General features: G+C 43.5%; 1 pseudogene across 1 annotated transcript in view; it reads right to left on the reverse strand.

The window, feature by feature from the left end:
- LOC308434934 (FERM domain-containing protein 3-like) overlaps nt 1-20,190 on the reverse strand; it is a 57,845-nt pseudogene that overhangs the window by 2,216 nt on the left and 35,439 nt on the right. Inside the window, exons 2-3 of the transcript in view lie at nt 12,098-12,194; nt 11,889-12,017 (exon numbers count right to left, since the gene is read on the reverse strand). The product of the transcript in view is annotated as an FERM domain-containing protein 3-like (transcript). The remainder of the gene's footprint in view (nt 1-11,888; nt 12,018-12,097; nt 12,195-20,190) is intronic.

The following is a 20,190-nucleotide window of genomic DNA, read 5'->3' on the forward strand; positions in this document are numbered from 1 at the left end:
TACACACTGTTTGGGGACACTGGACTTACTGAGGTGACTTCCTGGAGACCCCTGTTTGGGGACACTGGACTTACTGAGGTGACTTCCTGGAGACCCCTGTTTGGGGACACTGGACTTACTGAGGTGACTTCCTGGAGACCCCTGTTTGGGGACACTGAACTTACTGAGGTGATTTCCTGGAGACCCCTGTTTGGGGACATTGGACTTACTGAGGTGACTTCCTAGAGACCCCTGTTGGGGACATTGGACTTACTGAGGTGACATCCAGGAGACCCTGCTCCTTCTCTCATTTCCCCAGTTGCTTCCTGTGGTGAATCTTCTGTCGTGCCCCTGACAAACTTCTCCTCAGCCCTTCTTTGCTAGTCCCCTCTCTTGCTTCAGAGAGACCATTCTGGACACCTCAACCTTTAGCTAGCCTTTTGGTAACATGGCTTACTGTTTTGTCCCTGTCTAAATGTTCTCTTAGTTATGTGACAACGAATTCAATGCATGCATGAGTGCTCTGAGGAAATCCTTTCCATGTGAGCTGAACTCTTCACCCCACCCACAAAGGCACAGTAAACTGGGTAGTGGTGGCGCATGCCGTTAATCCCAGCACCCAGGAGGCAGAGTCAGGTAGATCTCTGAGTTCGAGGCCAGTCTGGTAGACACAGAGAGAGTTTCAGGACAGCCCGGGCTACACAGAGAAATCCTGTCTCAAAAACAAAAACAAAAAAAGAAAACAAAACAAAAAAAAGCAATCAAAACAGATAGCAGTAACCTACTATCTGGTACACTGGTACTTTCAAATCTGACCTTATTTGGAAATAGGGTGATTACAGATTATAGTTAAGATTAGATCACTCTGGACAAGAATGAACCCTTAATCCAGTATAAAAAATGTATTTCATAGCTTTATGAGGAGAAGCTATAAAAGAACCCCAAACATTGATACTTGGAGAGAAAGCCACATAATGTCAAAGAGAGGAGGCATATAGCTTTAAATCAAGGACTGCCACCAGACTAGCAAGAGGCAAGGAGGGAATTCCCTGCAGAGTTCTCAGGAAGTATAGTGCTGGCCACACCTTGATTTGGGATGTTCCAGCCTTTAGAAATGACACATTTCTATTGTTTGTGTCACTTAATGACAAGAACACATTCTGAGCAAGTTCACACAAGCCAGAGACATTTGGAAGGATGAAACTTCAAACTGAGAAAATGCCTCCATCAGACTGGCCTCCATCAGATTAGACAAGTCTGTAGGGTATTTTCTTGACTAGTGATTGACATGGGAGGGGCCAGATCCCTGTGGATGGTGCCACCACTGGGCAGGTGGTCTTGGGTGACATAAGAAAGCAGGTTGAGCAAGCTAGGAGAGCAGGCCAGTAAGCACTGTCCCTCCATGGTTGGTACCCCCAGGTTCCTGATTTGAGTTTCTGCTTTGGTTTTCTCCATATTGGACTGTAACCTGTAAGCCAAAGAAACTCTTTTGTCCCCAAGTAACCTTCGATCACGCTGTTTTATCATAGCAATAGGAACCTAATTAAGACACGCAGCTGATTCCATTGCATAAGCATTATTAAATGTATTTGCAAAGATCTGGGTGGAATATGTCAGCCATTTAACAATGTCTGGGTCTTAGTTAAGTTTTATTGCTATGAACAGATACCATGACCAAGGCAATTCTTACAAGGGACAACATTTAATTGGGGCTGGCTTACAGTTTCAGAGGTTCAGTCGATTATGATCGTGGCAGGAAGCATGGCAGCGTGCAGGAAGACATGGTGCTGGAGAAGGAGCTGAGAGTTCTGCATCTTGATCAGAAGGCTGTCAGAGGAGACTGTGCTCCACAGGCACCAGGAGAAGGGTCTCTTCTGCATTAAGCAGAGCTTGAGCCTAGGAGCCCTCAAAACTCACCCACATTGTGACTCATTTCCTTCAACAAGGCCACACCTAATAGTACCACTTTCCAATGGGCCAAGCATATTTGAACCACCACAAGCGGCAAACATGGGATGCATGCTGCTGCTGACAGCATCACACAGCATCTGGCTTTCAGTACAGATAGTGTCTACTGAGTTTCCTACTCTATCCTCAGCATCTGACTCAGCACCCAGCACACAGTAGGTGCTCTATAGGTGGTTGTGAGTAAGAGGACAACAGCCGTGTAGACTCCCTTTCAAGAGACTAAGGATTCACACTGGTGACTCCTGAGGTCTATTGACATGCTTTGCTCCTCCTGGGGATTATGACTTTTTAAAAGTTATAACAAGGGGCTGGAGAACCACTCGGCTGTGAAGAGTACTTACTGCTCTTCCAGAGGGCCAGGCCTTAGCTCCTGCCACTCACATTCTGGTTACAACCGTCAGTAAGTCCAGCCCTGGAGGATCTGATACTCTCTCCTGGTCTTGTGTATTCTTTCCTCTGCACACGGGGCATTTGAAGTCACACAGCTTCTCATATACCCATAAAAATAAAAACTAAATAGACATTAAGAAAAACAGTTGCAGCAAGCAAAACAACAGAATTTTTCTTGGCTATCCTCTTATGACCAATAGAAGGAACACCAAGGAGCTTAAAGGAAGCTGTTTGATCGAAATGTGCTTTGAGGGCTACTATATGTGATGGCAAATTTTGATTGTCAACTAGATGGAATCTGGAATCTAGGAAGCCATCTTTGGAATTGTCTGTGAGGGAGTTTTTAGATTGGCTTAACTGGTGTGGGGAAAACCATCATCATCACCACCACCACCATCATCATCATAATCATCAGTACTACCACCATCACCATCATCACCACCACCATCATCACCACCACCATCATCACCACCATCACCACCACCACCATCATCATAACCATCAGTACTACTACCACCACCACCATCATCACCACCACCATCACCACCACCACCATCATCACCACCACCATCACTACCACCACCATTATCACCACCACCACCATCTTTACCACCACCACCATCATCACCACAACCATCATCACCACCATCATCACCACCACCACCATCACACCACCATCATCACCACCACTACCATTATCATTATTTGAGAAAAGTTCTCATTATATATCCCTCTGGCCTGGCACTTGCTATATAGACCAGGCTGGCCTCAAACTCAGCAATCTGCCTTCCTCTGCCTCCTGAGTTCTAAGATTAAAGTCATGTGCCCTCATGCCCATTATTTCTAATTTATTTGTTTATTCACATCACACCTCAATATCAGCCACCCCCCTCCTCCCCGTGCACAGCTCCCCCCAGCTCCCCTCTTCCCCTCTCCTCTGAGAAGGTGAAGGTACCCCCCTGAGTACCACTCCACCCTGGCACCTTCAAGTCACTGCAGGACTAGACGCATCCTCTCTTTTGAGGCCAGACAAGACAGCACAATTAGGGAAATGGAATCTACAGTCAGTCAACAGATTCAGGGACAGACCCCACTCCAGTTGTTGGGGGACCCACATGAAGACCAAGCTGCACATCTGCTACATGTGTGCGGGGAGCCTAGATCCAGTTCATGTATGCTGTTTGGTTGGTGGTTCAGTCTTAGAGAATGTGAGGCCAGTTGACTCTGTTGGTCTTCCTGCAGGAACAGGCGGGTGTTCAAGAGGAGTCTCTTGAACTGGTGCACAGCACCCCACAGAACACCCTATCAGACACCCTCAGCTCAAAGAAGTGTCAGTGGGTCAGTGGAAGGGAAAAGGTGGAGACAGACCATAATAAGTCAGGGAAGCACATAAACAGGGCTTACAAATGGTGAAAGAAGGTGGTAAGGTCTCTTTCCCCTGCTCTCTTATGCCAGGTGACTCTCACATCTAAGTAAGTGACTTCACAAACTACAGGTTTACCTCTTGACCATGTCACTGGTGTCCCAGTCACACATATGTTGGATGTAGAAGGTGGTGTTATTGAGGAAGTATGTGTAATGATTCTGTTCCATACAGCTATTCAGGGACCCGGGGTCATTCTACCCGCTGGCCCTGGCCCTGCCTCATGAGCTCTTTGCTAGTTCATCATAGGACTGACAATCATAAAAACAGCATATATAAACTTTTATACTAATTCAACAGAATGGTTTTATATCCATGGGTATAATCCAATACTAAAGAATAAAATTTATCCTTTCTCTTTCTTTAGACTTGTATGATGTGCATGTGTGTATGCATGCATGTTCTACGGTGTGGTGGTTTGGATGTGCTTGGCCCAGGGAGTGGCACTATTAGGAGGTGTGGCCTTGTGAGAAGAAGTGTGTCACTGTGGGGGTAGGCTTTGAGACCCTCCTCCTAACTATATGGGAGCTGGTCTCCTAGCAGCCTTCAGATCAAGATGTAGAACTCTCAGCAACTCCAGCGCTAAGCCTGCCTAAACACTGCCATGCTTCTGCCTTGATGATAATGGACTGAACCTCTGACCTGTAAACCAGCCCCAATTAAATGTTGTCCTTATAAGAGTTGCCTTGGTCATGGTGTCTGTTCACAGCAGTAAAACCCTAACTAAGACACATAGTTATCAGATTGTTTAGCATGTGAACATTGTCAGACCTTAAAGGAAACATCACTGTGGCCAACTTCCCTGGCTTCCCACCTGTCTTTCTCATTTTTGATCAATTTTCCCTCACTGCACAGACCCTATGTCCCAAGCAAAGCAACCCTTTGTATTTTTTTCTGTCCCAGAACCCCCTTTCTGGATGGCCGGTGCACTGGGGTCCCATGTATGCTCCGGCTCCTCCTGGCTCTGACAAGGTTTTGCTGACCCTGGCAGTTCTGAAAAATATAAGCCTGTGGCTATTTTTCTTTTTCATTAGTGTATATGAACTGTACAAAATACTTGACTTTATCATGTTTTCATACACACATAATACATTTCGATCAAATTCAGCCCCTTGTGAGATTTCTTTTTCTTCTCTGGTGCTGGCCTAGAACAGGGATTTTGTAGCATGCAATTAATTCACTGAGGTACATGGAGGGTTTGTGTGTGTCTGTGTGTTTGTGTGTCTTTTTATTTGCTTTGTTTTTGTTTTTTGTTTTTTGTTTTTTCTTTGAGACTGTATTTCTCTGTGTTGCTCTGGCTATCTAACTTGCTCTGTGGCTCAGGCTAGCCCCAAACTTGGGGATCTGCCTGACTTTGCTTCCTGAATGTTGGGATTAAAAATGTGTGTCACCACTGGCTTTGCCCAGAGGTGGCTGTTGTTGTTGTTGTTGTTACTATGATCATCGTCATTATTATTATCACGTTGATGCTTGGCTACAGTTTGGGGAGAAAGCACAGAAGGAAGCTTCTGTCTGACAGCATTGTCTCATAGAATTGTGATGTTTGGTTGTTTTGTTTTCCGACATCTAGATCACACCAACGTAGGTCAAGGAAGATCTATATTGCCCTGAATGTTGAATGGATCCAGCAGCATGGATAACTAATTCTAATGTTATTATTTTATAAAAAGTGTGTTTTGTTTTAAAGTTAAGCAATGTGAGCTGAGTTCTGCCCTTATTTGTTTAGTGAGCAAGTTTTTAAACACCCCCTAAGTCTTTATTTTGACAGCACAAAAACTAACTGAGGCATCTTACTGCCTGAGTTTTCCGATGACCTGTTCCAGCCCCAAGCAGCCCACAGCCATTGTGCAAGACCTGCAGTCATTTTGGCTCCTGGAGCAGAAAAGCCTGGAAGGACAGAGCACCCTGCAGATGAAGATGGTTATATATGATGGCAAAGAGCATCTCTTGAGAAGGAGCTTGTCTCCTTGATCACCTCACAGAACCAACACAGTAACTGAACACCCAGACCACATCCTGACCAGCGTGGCAGCATGAACTTCAGGTGCAGAGAAACGGGCATCAGGATTGCCATAAGAAAGAAAGCAAATGACTCTCTCTCTCTCTCTCTCTCTCTCTCTCTCTCTCTCTCTCTCTCTCTCTCTCTCTCTCTCTCTGTCTCTCTCTCTGTCTCTCTATCTCTGTCTCTGTCTCTGTCTCTTTCTCTCTCTCTGTCTCTCTCTCTCTCTCTCTCTCTCTGTCTCTCTCTCTGTCTCTCTATCTCTGTCTCTGTCTCTGTCTCTTTCTCTCTCTCTGTCTCTCTCTCTCTCTCTCTCTCTCTCTCTCTCTCTCTCACACACACACACACACACACACACACACACCACTACCACCACCACCAGCAGCAGCAGCAAAACAGAGTAGGGAGGAAAAATTCCCAGATGTGAAAATTTGGGAGAATACAAATGACCTGTAAAGGATCAGGGCCATAGAGGAACAAGGCTGTGGGTCCCTTCCAGCTCTCCAATCCACTCCCACCCTCAGAAGTGTCCTCCTCCTTCTTAATGAACTGTCTACATTCACACACACACACACACATATATATGATATATATGTATATGATGTATGTGTATATGTATAACACATGCATACATGTATATATGGATATATACATATACATATACAGATTCACATACATATATAAATGTCCCTGGGCCCATTCTTGTTCCAGAACACAAGAATCTGGAAATCTCTGTAGTTGCCTTCTGGATTTTAATCCACTCTTTACAACACTAAGACTCTTGAATTATATAGATAACTCACCCCCCCCAACACCAAACCCTTTCTCTGTTTAGGCCTAAAGTTTATGCTGGCATCCTGAAGATGAACTTGGGGTGACTGTATCTCTTTGTTCTTCTTGCTTTTCCATGGCATTCATCTTTTCCTGTTCTTCACCACTGCTTGTTTTTTAATTGACATATTGGATTTGATGACCAAAGCCTGACCTCTTCAGACTGCCGACTCAGGGCTTTTACCCAGGAAACTCTTTGACTTCACCTCTTTATATCCAGAGATAACAGTTAACATTTGAGGAGAAATCTTTCTAAATGTGGATATTAAAAAATGCACACAGGCATGCAAATGTAAATGTAAATGTAATCAGAAACATACAAAAGTCATATACTACTGTGTATCATTATTAATTAATTTTTAATTAACTGGCCATGACTATCAGTTATACTCAGCCTTCTATAACTAACCACATAAGCTAGGCTGCTTACACAGCAGGCATTTTGCTTCTGACAATTTTAAGGCTAGGCTGTCTAAGGTACCTGTTGTTCTATTCTTGGTGAGCAAGAATAGTTTCTTCACGGTTTGCTATGGCTTCACCTGGTGAAGACAGAGGCCATCTTTCTCATGTCTCTTCTCCTAATCCCATCAACTGGACTAATGAACTAACAACTGTCCATGTACTAATGACCGTTCAAAGGTTCTGTATGCCAAACCCAGTCCACTGGGGATTAACTCTTTAATGTGACTTTGCTGTGACACACCCGATTCATGATGTTTACATATGCAAAATCCATTCATTCTATCTGTACAACCATGGAGATCTTTAACCCATCCCATCAACTCTAATGTCTGAGTTCAAATTTTCTTTCCCGTTGTGAATCTATGAAACTAAATATTGTGTTCTTCTAATATGCGAAGTGAAGAGATAAGACAAGTGGGCCCCGTTCTAGGAGGGACAAGTAAGATAGAAGATGCTGTGATGGATTTGAGAACTCAAATGCTAGCAAGGCAACTTCCATGAGATGTTAAGGTATGGGAACAATTCTTTGACTTTCTGCTTTACTTTTTAGCTCCCATTAACCAGAGCTTTGAAATCCAGTGAGGCAGAGATCTTGACTTCCAGACCCTTGAGGGTCCTTTCTCCACAACTCTGCCACACCACCAGGGCTCTGTCACCTGGCCCATTCAAACTGATGTGACAGTCCCCACTCCCTCCCTTTTGAAATTGAGGTGACAGCTCTGATCACCCGGGTCTCCTCTGCAGACATTCTCCCTTTGGCTTAATAGATCATAAACATTTTCCAGCATGGTTCCATTTTGTAAAATCCAGGTGGAATACATCTAGTCTGTTGACATTCCACTTTGAGTCCTTAAATACCATGAGGCCAAAGCTCGTAACCTAGTTATGAGCTCAGTGAGAAGACAGAACAGGCTTGGCAAACTCAGGACAGCTTCCTGGATGAATGTATCCAGTTCCAGAACACAGTCACACAGTCATAGCATGAATCTTCATAAGGGCTCTGTACCCTTCAATAAGATTAATGAATTTGGCTACATCTGGGAGTGAGAATGGCCCTTATTTTTAAATAGTAATATTACATTAAATGTCACTGTAATATTTCCTTGAGGAAATTTTCTGAAAGGATAGAGAAAAGCCTAGTAGAATAGCTCCAAATGTCACCATTTATTTCTGCAGATAACCCAAGGATTCCTCCCTCTGGGGTCTCTTGCATTGCCTTGTCTGTTGTCTGAAAACTCATGATAATGGACCATGGGAAAAGTGTGCTGGGATGGGAAGCACGGGAGATTTTGCTGAGACAGGTGATGACATAGCTGTTTCATCAGGGATGTGGAATGATGATGGGTCCTTTCCAAACCAGGACTTGAGCTGCAATTCCAGGAAGCCCAAGCAGGAAGATGGGACAAGCAAATTAGAAAATGAACACAAAGCAGTCTCAGGTTATATTTTTATCCCAGAAGATACTTTCTGGAAAACCAGGTAGAACCTTCCTCAGAATTGCCCCCCCCCGAAGAGTCAATGGGCCTAGAATGTTATCCAACAGCTCCACTTGAGGTTGGTTCAAGTTTAGCATGAAGAGCATTACGCACATTTTCTACTATTGCAGACTATGTTCTTATGTAGTCTAACAAGCTCTTATGACAGACATAGGAAGGAGCCACACACAGGTACTTGGGGTGGGAAGCTCAACCTGCTTGTTCAAAAGTGTGTCCATAGCTACAGAACTTGTATGTAGCCAGAGAACATGGGGCACCTTCTACAGATGAGAAGAGGCACAGAGAGGTCATGAGAAATAAGGACCTAGGCTTAACACATGCTCCCCAAACCCACTCAGCTGACTTCACATGTTACAACATTCATCTGCACAAAGCTCAGTTTCCTTGTGTAGTTGTGTGAGTTAGTAGTAACCATCCCAAAGGCTGGCCAGGAACTGTACTGAAAGAGATTCATAGAGAAGCATCTCATTGATTATTTATTACAAGGTACCAGAGATGAACAACTAACTCTCAACACTCAAACTATCCTCACTCACTGAACAAACAGGGTTTATGTCCGGGAGGATGTGCTGAAGGTTGTAAGAATTACACATCATTATGAAGAGTGAGACTTGAAAACATGGGCACAGCCATGTATACCAGAGGGTACACATACATTGTCTGGAAAAAGAATGCATCCATTATAAAATGGGCTTTGTGTTCTGAGCATGCTCACTATACATTCCATAGGCCAAGCTGTGAGGCTTAGCAGGTTATGTGGGTTAGGTGAAGATTTGACTTACAATATTATCGCTGGTGAGAGGTTTACCAGGATATACCCTACTGAAATTCAAGGAGAATTATAAGGTCATTTGTTTAATCTCCCAACCTATATACCCTCATCTACAGTTTTTATTTGACCAATATTCACTGCATAGCCATCTTGTGTCAGGTGCCCATTTAGGAATACAGTACAGACCAAAAAAAATTTGTGACCTCATGGAGTGGACACAGATAAGATGATATAAATAAAATAGTATGAACACCAGTGAGGTCCAGAGAAAACTAAACCGGAAGCAAGGCAGAGAATGCTGTATGCAAATATGGTACACACACACACACACACACACACACACACACACCAGTTAATTTAAAAATGCCTTGGCTACCTCGAAGGCTGGACACTCCTAACTGTTCCCTGCCACCCTAGGCCCAATTGGGGAAGTGGCCAGTCAGCATCAATACATGCAGATTCTCAACTAAATCAAAGCATCAGAACCACTCCTATACATATACATATATATGCACATACACATCATATACATCATACACATCATATCCATCATATACATCATACACATCATATCCATCATATACATCATACACATCATATCCATCATATACATCATACACATCATATCCATCATATACATCATACACATCATATCCATCATATACATCATACACATCATATCCATCATATACATCATACACATCATATCCATCATATACATCATACACATCATATCCATCATATAAATCTATATCTATATACATACACACACACACACATAAACACACTAGTTATACATACTTATAGGCAGTTGGGATGGGTGAGGGTTTAGCAGAGACTAAGGGAGGTTTGTTGCTCTTTTAAAGAAAGTGATCAAGTGATCTCACAGCCTTGGTGAGAAAGGATCACAGGAGAAAAACCACTGAAGACTCACAGGAGGGGAGAGATTGCAAAGACACCAAACAATGCCACACCTGTCATAATCTCAAATATCCCAGAAGTCAGCAGGGCTGAAGCAGACAGACTGAGACCTGCATGATGTTCTACGTGGCTGTCAGGGGCAGGAAGGCAGCTCAGATAGGGAAACTTTTAGCAGAGAGGTGGCTCTTGGGGCGGTTTCTGTACTCCATGAAGAAGCTTGTTGTTGGCTAGTGTCATTGTAACTGGTTTTTATTTGTTGTTTTATCTTCTTGGTGCTGATGACAGAACTCAGAGCCTTACATGTGGTAAGCATGTGCTTTTCTACTGAGTTACATCCCTAGACCCTAAATGTTTACATATTTAAGTGTACGTTTTGGGGACAGAGAGGTAGATCAGTAGGTAGAGGTGCTTGCCAGAAAAGCCGATGACCTGATCTTGATCCCTGGAACCCACATGGTGGAAGGAAAAAACTAACTTTAAAAGATTGCCCTCTAGGGCCTGGGGAGATGTCTCAGTGGGTAAGAGCACTGATTGCTCTTCCAGAGGTCCTGAGTTCAATTCCCAGCAACCACATGGTGGCTCACAGCCACCTGTAATGGGAGCTGATGCTCCCTTCTGGTGTGTCTGAAGACAGTGACAGTGTACTTATATATAATAAATAAATAAATCTTTAAAAAAAACTTCTCAAACTCTTGATGAGTGAGTGAGAGAATGTCATTGCCTTTCCTTTATTGTCTCATTGAATCGTGTTCCGTATTTTGAATGACTTCAGAAAATTTCTTGTTAGAAATCAGATGAACAAAGCACCACAGTGGACAAGGTATTTAGTTTGCAGATCCTGGGGTAGGCTTCTATTGACTTAAACTTACGCTTCCATTTCATGACCCACAACCATGGTGATTGGTTCAGGATTGTATACTTGGTCTTGTATGTTCAAATCAGAGGCTTTCTTTCTTTTATAATGATTATTTCATGTTTAATGATGTATGCGTGTGGGGGTATGTACACATGAAGGCCAGAGGCATCAGATTCCTCTTGAGCTGGAGTTACAGGCGGTTGTGAGATACCTAATGTAGATGCTGGAGATCTCACTTGCATATCTGAAAGTTCAGTCTTTCTTTTAGCTACTAATCCATCTACCCAATCTGAAGGGTGAGCTGATTTTTCTTTTTCCTTCTTTCTTTCTTTCTTTCTTTCTTTCTTTCTTTCTTTCTTTCTTTCTTTCTTTCTTTCTTTCTTTCTTCTTTCCTTCCTTCCTTCCTTTTCTCTTTTCTTCTTTTTTCCTTCTTCTTCTTCTTCTTCTTTTTCTTCTTCTTCTTCTTCTTCTTCTTCTTCTTCTTCTTCTTCTTCTTCTTCTTCTTCTTCTTTTTCTTCTTCTTCTTTTCCTTCCTTCCTTCCTTCCTTCCTTCCTTCCTTCCTTCCTTCCCCCCTTCTTCTTCATTCTTCCTTCCTTTTGATTTTGTTTTTTTAAGACAGGAATTTTCTGTGTAGCCTTGGCTGTTCCGGAATTCACTCTGTAGATCAAACTGTATCTGACACAAAGATCACTTGCATCTGCCTCCTGAGTGTTGGGGTTGAAGGCGTGCACCACCACTGCCTGGCTGCCCAAGGACTTTTTATTTAATAGTATAGGGTAGATGCTCTTACTTCTGTTAGGGGTGAAGAATGTGTAGTTCCCGGAGACTTCTAGTTCTGATTCTCTGGGATGAACCAGCCTTACAATGAGGGAGAGGCAAAAGGAAAAGGAGTCTTTAGTGACAGTCATGTCCCTAAAACCTATCCATAGAGAAGAGAATTCAGATGTATGAGTCATGTTTTCCTTTTATCTTGACCCTTCTCAGACTGCATTCTGTTACCTGTGGCCAGGTGCATCCTGGCCATCTGAGAAGCTTTCCTGTAAATGCTGTCCGCAATTCCCAGACCAAACATTCTCACCACCTGCCGGCTTAGAGCCTAGGAAACAGTCACCCTGGAGAATCTGTAAACCATTTGGAGCAATAGTTTGTGGGTTTATGTCACACTCTGTGCAAGGAAAGGTCACCTCCAGAGCATGTGCTGTCCAAAACTCCTAGATTCTAGGACCCAAGAGAATGGATCCCAGAAACTGTCAGAGCAGCACACACATCCAGACCTGGGGCCATCTCTGTTAGAAAGCTTTCCCTGCAGTGAGGGCCAGAGTCCTTGAAGCTCAGGGATGCTTGCCCCGGACACAGGAGTGCTCTGTTATCCTCCCTAGCTGACAGAGATACAGAGAAACTGATTCCGAATACAGACTACAAGAGTATCAACCTCCAATTTCAGCACCGGTTTCTGAGGACCCTTTATCAGTTTGTACCTCAGAGTAGATAGGACACCCTGTGGAAACCAAACTGCCCAACCGGCTCCCGGATCCATTAGGGGGTGAACCCTCAGAGGGTCTTGGGGCTGTGTTAGGTGACACACACAGGTACTCTGTGCCAGTATCAGGGAATCATTTGCCTCGAGAGTTTTCTGTAGAGGAGTGGCATTGCTGGCCTGATCACATTAATTACTCTGGTGGCTAAAAAACATCAATAGCCTGTGACTGGTTCACTGGAATTTGAGTCCTAGGCTCACTAAGTACAGGCTACACACTAGTTACGAAGCTTCCCTGTGTCTCCATTTCCCACTTTGTAAACTGATATGGCACATATCTCTTAGACTTGTTTAGAAAGTAACTGAGTTATGACCTATGGTCTGAGAAAATGTTCCTTAGCTTGTATTACTAACTAAAATATACCGTGTGTCTTAAACAGCAGAGAATCCTTTCTTTTCTTTCTTTCTTCAAATGAGTTATTTCATTTCTTTTTTTCTTACTATATTTTTATTAATTTACTCTCTCATAAATTAAATCCTGACTGCAGCTTCCCCTCCCTCCTCTCCCCCCAGCCACCCCTCTCCTCCCCTTTCCTCATCAGACAAACATGACTATCAAGTTGAAATGAAACTAGGTACTTCTCCTCACACTGCAGTTGGGCAAGGCAACCCAGTGGGAAGACAGGGGTCCCAAAAGCAGGCGAAACATCAAAATAGCTCCTGTTCCCTCTATTAGGAGTCCCATTAAAAACGCCAAGTCATACAACTTTAACATATATACAGGGGACTTAGGTTAGACCCACGCAGGTTCCCTGATTGTCAGTTCAGTTGCTGTACCCTCCTGAGAGTCTGTTGATTCTGTGGGTTTTCTTGTCCCTTGACCCCTCTGGTTCCTATCATCCTTCCTCCCTTTCCACATCAGGATTCACTGAGTTCTGCCTAATGCTGGGCTGTGGGTCTCTGCATCTGTTTCTATCAGTTTCTGGGCGGAGCCTCTCTGATGATGATTATGCCAGGCTCCTGTCTTCTAATACAGCAGAATATCGTTATGAATTGTTTCTTTAGGTTTTATTTGTTTCATTTAGCAAGTTATTTCTTATAGCTCCAGGGACTGGGAAGTTCAAAATCAAGACATCAGCAGGTAAAGGTCTGCTGAGGATTGGCTTTCTATTAGAGACACCAAGCTTTTCTTGAATGATGGAAGGTAGACGGCTCTTGGGGTCTGTATAAGGACACTGATCCCATTCACGAGGAGGCTACCGTCACGACCTAATCATTCCCCAAGGGCCCATGTCTAAATATAGTCACATCAATGATTAGATTTCAATTGTGAGTTTAGGGGAGACTGCAAACTTCGAATCACAGGGATTGGGATAGGGATGGAGTTGTGGGGGGAGCAGTGAGGGGTTGAGGTTTGGGATTGACAGCAACAGAGCTGCCAATAGTCTACTGAGAAGCAACGTTACAGAGATGCCAAAGGCAAAACAAACTAGGAGAGGGGAAGAAATGTGTTGGGGATGTGATATTATGGATTCCCAAACCATATGGGAATTCCCAGGTTTGGTTGTAAGATGCTGCGGGTCCCTGTCCCCAACTGGTTTTGATTGGGAAATAAAGATGTCAACAGTCAATGGCTGGTAGGTAGACTGAGGCAGGACCTTTAGATTCACACAGGCTAGGAACTGGGAGAAAGGAAGAAGAATCGCCATTATGGAGGAGAAGACCTAAAGGCTGGCTGACGTGGGAATCAGGGTAAGTGGCTATGGGCGACTTCCTCGAGTGGTCCTGGGGTAGCAGAAATGAAATCGAGATTTTAAAAGATGTTAACTCAGGAGTACCGCAAATCCAGAGGGCTCTGGTGGGTGGCTGGGAGCATGACCCTCCGGGAACAGAACGGTTAACAATCTACCCTACAGAAAAGTGCATACACAAAGCAGAGCCCATCTGACAGGAAAAGGGACTGCAGGATGCCTTTCAGCAAGACTCAATCTTCCCCCTAACCAGGGAGGAGCCTTGTCTGGACCCAGAGCCGGAAGCAGAATTCCAGCTCCACCCTCACTTCCTGTTGCTAACATTCTTTGCTACAGCAAGCAGGTTGGCTTTGTTCAGTGTGGTACGGCCCTTCTAATAATAACATGGTTCCCCCACTTCTAAATATTACTTCATACTTTCTGAGGCCCGTCGTTGCTCTTGACCCGCCTCCACCATCTGAGCCCCACAGAGAATCAGGTGAAGCCTATCTCCCCATTTTACAGATGAGAATGTGGCCTGAGTTTGTGGTTCGGCTGGAGTAAGATTCTTATTGTCACAGTTTTTTGTTCTTTTTTTGTTTGTTTGTTTGTTTGTTTGTTTTGTTTTCCCTTCTTCGTGTTTCCTTTTCTACTCCCCGACCTTATTAATTTACTCTGACAGTTTTACACATGCATGTTCTATGTTCTGACATCTCTGACCACACCCTTTCTAATCTCTGCATTTTTACCCTTCTCACAACTAGTTCCTTTCTCAGATTCCCGATGTTTGGTTTGGGTTTGTGACCTGATTAGTTTAACCCGGGTCACCTGGTGAGCAGTAGTGGGGTCACCAGTGGGGTGGCACAACTGAAGGCAATGCTTCCCCTTCTTTCTATATCTCTCAGTAACATAATTAAGCCCCTTCAGCCCCTCCTTCATTCGTGCTTGACTCTTGATGTGCTTGTGAGGACTTAGTGCAAGCATCCGGAGCTGCGTTGATTTCATGACTGCAATGGACCTGTCTTGCTCGGAAGACGGCACTTTGTAGTCCTCACCCTGGGATTCTGGCTCTTACTTTCTTTTTATTTCCTCTTTCTCAGTGTTTCCTATGGTCTCAATGGAGAGTCTCAATGGAGACGGAGCTTTGCCGAGGGCCAAGCACTCACCTGCCTCTTTTGCCCAGCATCTGGGGTAGCCAAGAGTCTGTATTCAACACCATTTTCAGAAAGAGAGACGTCTGTCATCAAGGCCGGGAGGAGCATTTTTTCTACAGATAGAAACATAAATATCTAGCAGTCAGTTTGATGCTATGTTAATTTAGCGAAACTACAAGTATCCTTTTCCCCTTTAGGACCCATGACCTCCTCCACCAAGATTTGGCTAGGCTTATGGTACCAGGCATGGATTTTCTCCTGGGGAGTGGGTTTATTCAAATAGAAAGCAGCTGTTACCTTCCCCATAACAGCCTTGCTACTATTGCACACGTGGACATATCTTAACTTCCCATTGGACTCGTTGTTTGTGAGGTACACAGCTAGGTAAAACCTTTGATGCTTTTCTCTCAAGCAGCCTGCACAGCATCTTCCAGCACTCAGCAGGCAGCAGGGAGAAAGTGTTCAGCTCACCTCCTGTTTGAGTACTCACAAAATGCTACCAAGTCATGTGGAATATGTGTGTGTGTGTGTGTGTGTGCGCGCGCGCGCACGCGCGCGCGTATATGTATATGATATATATACAAATATAATGTATAATGTGTATGTACATATATGTGTGTATGTAGGTTATGTCAGGGCAATACATGATTAGACAGTAGAGTGTAGGGCAGGGACAAAGCTGATAAAGCAGGAGAAGAGAGGCATGAGATTTGAGAGGAGGTGGCATGGAAGTAGACGTGAATGTTTCTCTTGGTGCACCTCTAGATAGATAAGGTGGTGTATACATATATATGTATATAGGTACATGATGTATATACATATATGTGTATAATGTATAAGTGTGCATACATATATATGTATGTGTGTATGGTATATGTGTATGCATATGATGCACATATATATATGTATAGTATATGTATGTATGTCAGCAATAGAAACTTATAATCTAGTTCTAATGGGCAATCAAGAGGAATGGTAAGAGCCTGTAATGTTTTGGGAGTCTGAGGTCCTTCTGACTAACAACTCTTATGGAGGTACCCTATCCTGGCACTCTGGTCTTGCTTCTTAAACTAGAGAATCTCCACACCACTTTTTCCAGCTGTGAGGAGCATCTCCCTCCAAACTTATTTCTTAACAGAATTGTACAATGCATACATTTGTGTGTGTGTGTGTGTGTGTGTGTGTGTGTGTGTGTGTGTGTGCGCGCGCGCACACACATCACAACCACACCCAGAGACCAGAAGAGGCCATGCAATCCCTGGGTGCTTGATTTACAGGTTTGTATGAGCCACCCAACATGGATGCCAGAATCTGAACTTGGCTCTTCTGAACAAACAGGAAGTGACTTTAACCAATGAGTCATCTCTCCACCTCCACATTTTATTTTTTTTTTTTAATTTGGTTGCAAAGTTTCCCACGTAGCTTTTTAAAACCCTCTTCGATTTAGTCAACCTTTGCCTACTTCCTCTTCTCCCCTACCCCTGACTCACTCCCTTCTTCAACCATCTCATCCTCCCCTACCTCTGACTCAGTCCCTTCTTCAACATTCTCATTCCAGTCATTTCTCTGCTTTACATTCTCAGGTTACCTACATCTCATGACCAGTCTTCCCTTGGCAGAGCCCCTCTCAATGGCTTTTTCTAGTCTCTTGGCTCCTACAGGAACCCCAAGAAGAATATCTAAAATTAGCAGCGAGCAGCTTGGATCCACAAAGGACAGAGACCATGCAGCATTTGTTTTTCTGTCCCTGGGTTTATTATTTCATGTAATTTTCCCCATTTCCATCCACACAACTTCCAATTCCATCATGTCATTTATCTTCACAGACATACACACCATGTTTATATTATCCATTCATCAGGAGATGGCTGCCCAGGTCAATTCTGTTTCCTGGCTATTGTGACTAGAATGGCAAAGGCTGGATGAGTAAGTCTCTGGAGTAGACTATAGAAGCAGTTGCATTATGTGCAGGAGTGGAATAGCTGGGTTATATGGTAGTCTTATTTCTGGCTATTCAAGGTATCACCACACTGATTTCCATAGTGGCTGCCACAGTTCACCCTCCGTCCAACCGTGAGAAAGACTTCCTCTTTCTCTGTATCCTTGCCGGAATTCATGTTCATTTGATTTCTTGCTGATAGCTATTTGACTGGGGTAAAACGGAATCTCAAAGTAGTTCTATTTGCATTTTTCTTGGTTGGCTAAGGATGTTGAAATTTTCAAAAGTGTTTATCAGCCATTTCTATTTTTTTTTATTTTGAGATTGTTTTTGGCTCCATTCTATAGTTTATTTATTGGGTGCTTTTGTTGTTGTTGTTGTTTTTGTTTTTTTCTCTTTCTTTCTTGGTGGTTTGGGTTTTTGAGTTATTTGTATACTCTTGGTAACGGTTCTCTGTCAGATGAATACCTGCAAAGATTTTTCTTCTTTTTTCTACTTCACCTCCTTCATCTGATTGACAGTTTTCTTTGCTCTACAGAAGCCTTATGATTCCATGAATTCCCGTTTGCTAACTGTTATGACTAGAGTTCCATTCCAAAGTCCTGACCTATGCCTACGTATGTTGTGGCATCCCCACACCATCTCTTCTACGGATCCAGAACACCAGGTTTTAAGAGTTTTCCCTAAACTGCTTGTTGAAGTGCCACATTTCCTCCAGCATGTGTTTCTGGTACCTTTGTCTGGTGCTTGTAATTGTGTGCATTTAGTCCCCCATGGGTGATAAGTGTGCCTAGGATTTGCTCTGTTTTGTTTTTTTAGGCAGTTGTGAATGGGATTGCTCTCTTATTTTTTTCTGGGTGTGTTTGACGTTGGTGTGTGGAAAGGCAGAATTTTTTTTCTTTTGCTGTTTTTGTGCCATATCCACACTATTTCTTTGACTATGACTAGGGTTAGGGTTAGGATTAGGATTGTGGCCCCTTTCACAGGGGTCTGTTGGTAAATATTATTTGGGGGGTTTTATGCACCTTAGATCATTTAGTTCCCAAATAAAAGACAGAAATCCTTTATATTTATAATAAGCCTTAAAGCACTGGCGCTGGGCAGATGGTAGCCCCCTGTGCTGGACCCCTGACAGTAGTCCCTGTCCTCTTCCCTGGCAGTAACCTGGACATTTATATCCCCTGCCACGTTCCACTGGGATGCTTCTATTCCAACAGGCCAGTCTTCATGGCCATGTACTAATGATCTAGTCTACCTACCCCATGATGTCTTCTTCATTCTTTCTCCCCTCTTCCCATGGTCTCTTCCTCAAACCCCAAGTCCCTGAACCAAAAACCCGTCTACCTCTCTTCTGCCCAGAGGAGCAAGGTTTGCACAACAAAAGCTAGTATTTGTGAGAGTCACTTTTTTTTGAGACAACTAGACCTTGGGATACAGAGTTTGGCATTACAACACATGGTAACGGACGGAACCCCAACAGGGGTCACCTAAGATCATGTGCATATCAGATGTTTACATTATGATACATAACAGTAGCAAAATTACATGAATAATTTTATGGTTGGAGGTCACCCCAACACAAGGGAAAAGTGTTATAGGTTTGCAGCATGAGGAAGGCTGAGACCACAGCTCTACGACAGCATAATTTGAGGCTGGCTCTGGTAAAACCTCCAGGATTATTTTTGTCTAGGATCGTCTTGACTAGCTGGGGGTCTTCTTTTCTTTGTTTCTCAGAATGGTCATTTTTTTTCAAAGCATTGATAGCATTCATGAGGACAGGAAGGTCCTTTTGTCTTCCAGTGTCCTCTCTCAGCTTTTCCCAGAGCTTCAAAGTTTCAGGACCTTTGGAAGAACAGTCAGTGCTCTTAACCACTGAGCCATCTCTCCAGCCCTTTAGCTTGAATTCTTGAAGTTATCTCTAGCTGGTTCTCTTTCGGAGTTAGTTCTTCAGTGTTTCTATTTCCTTATTGAATTGAATTTTCTAAATTGTTCTTATTTTTCATTCAGCCAGTTGTGTGTTCTTGACCTCACTCAAGAGTTTATTCCTGTTTTCTTTAAGTTAATTCAAGTGTTGATTCATGTCCTCTCTGAATGAACTCTTTGAACATGTTTATAATTGTTCTTTTGAATTCCCTCTTGTCAAGTTATTCTCATGGAACACAAACACTATGGGGTGGCTGTTCTTTGGGGGGGGGCATATTGTCTTGGGATTTTTGTTTAGTTGGTTTTTGCTTTGTTTTATTTCATTTTAATATTGCTTGTATGTTTGTGATGGGACCTGAACATCTAGAGTTAGAAATATTTGCCACGTATTTGAATACAAAGTTTTAGTCCACTTGGCCAGCGTTCCACAGTGAGGTAGTAGGTTGAACAGTTTTGGAGGAGTCTCAAGGGGATGGAACTGTGTCTCTTACCAGGATTTCATGGGTATCTAGAGGGAGCCTAGAAGGTAGCTAGCAGGTTGGGCATCTTGGGAGAGTCTGGAGTGGTCAGCTCTTTTCCTGGGCTGGGTTCCAGGTTGGGTGGGTGAAGTTGAAACTGAAGCCATGTTGATTTCTTACTAGGAGCCTGCACACATTTTTTTTTGTGTGTGTATGGTGTCCCGAGGAGGACAGGTAAGGTGTTGAGGAGCTGGAAGAGGAAAAGGTCCTGACTGATTGAGGTCAGCAGGTAAGCAGGGAGTGCTGGTCTCCTCTGACATTTTTCTTTGTTTCATGGGTTTTTTTTTTTTTTTTCCCCCTGGAGACAAGTAAAGAAACATCAGTTTATCCCAGACAGAGGGCAGGTCACTC

Source organism: Micromys minutus (genome assembly GCF_963924665.1).
Source record: "Micromys minutus genome assembly, chromosome: 22".
Taxonomy (NCBI): domain Eukaryota; kingdom Metazoa; phylum Chordata; class Mammalia; order Rodentia; family Muridae; genus Micromys; species Micromys minutus.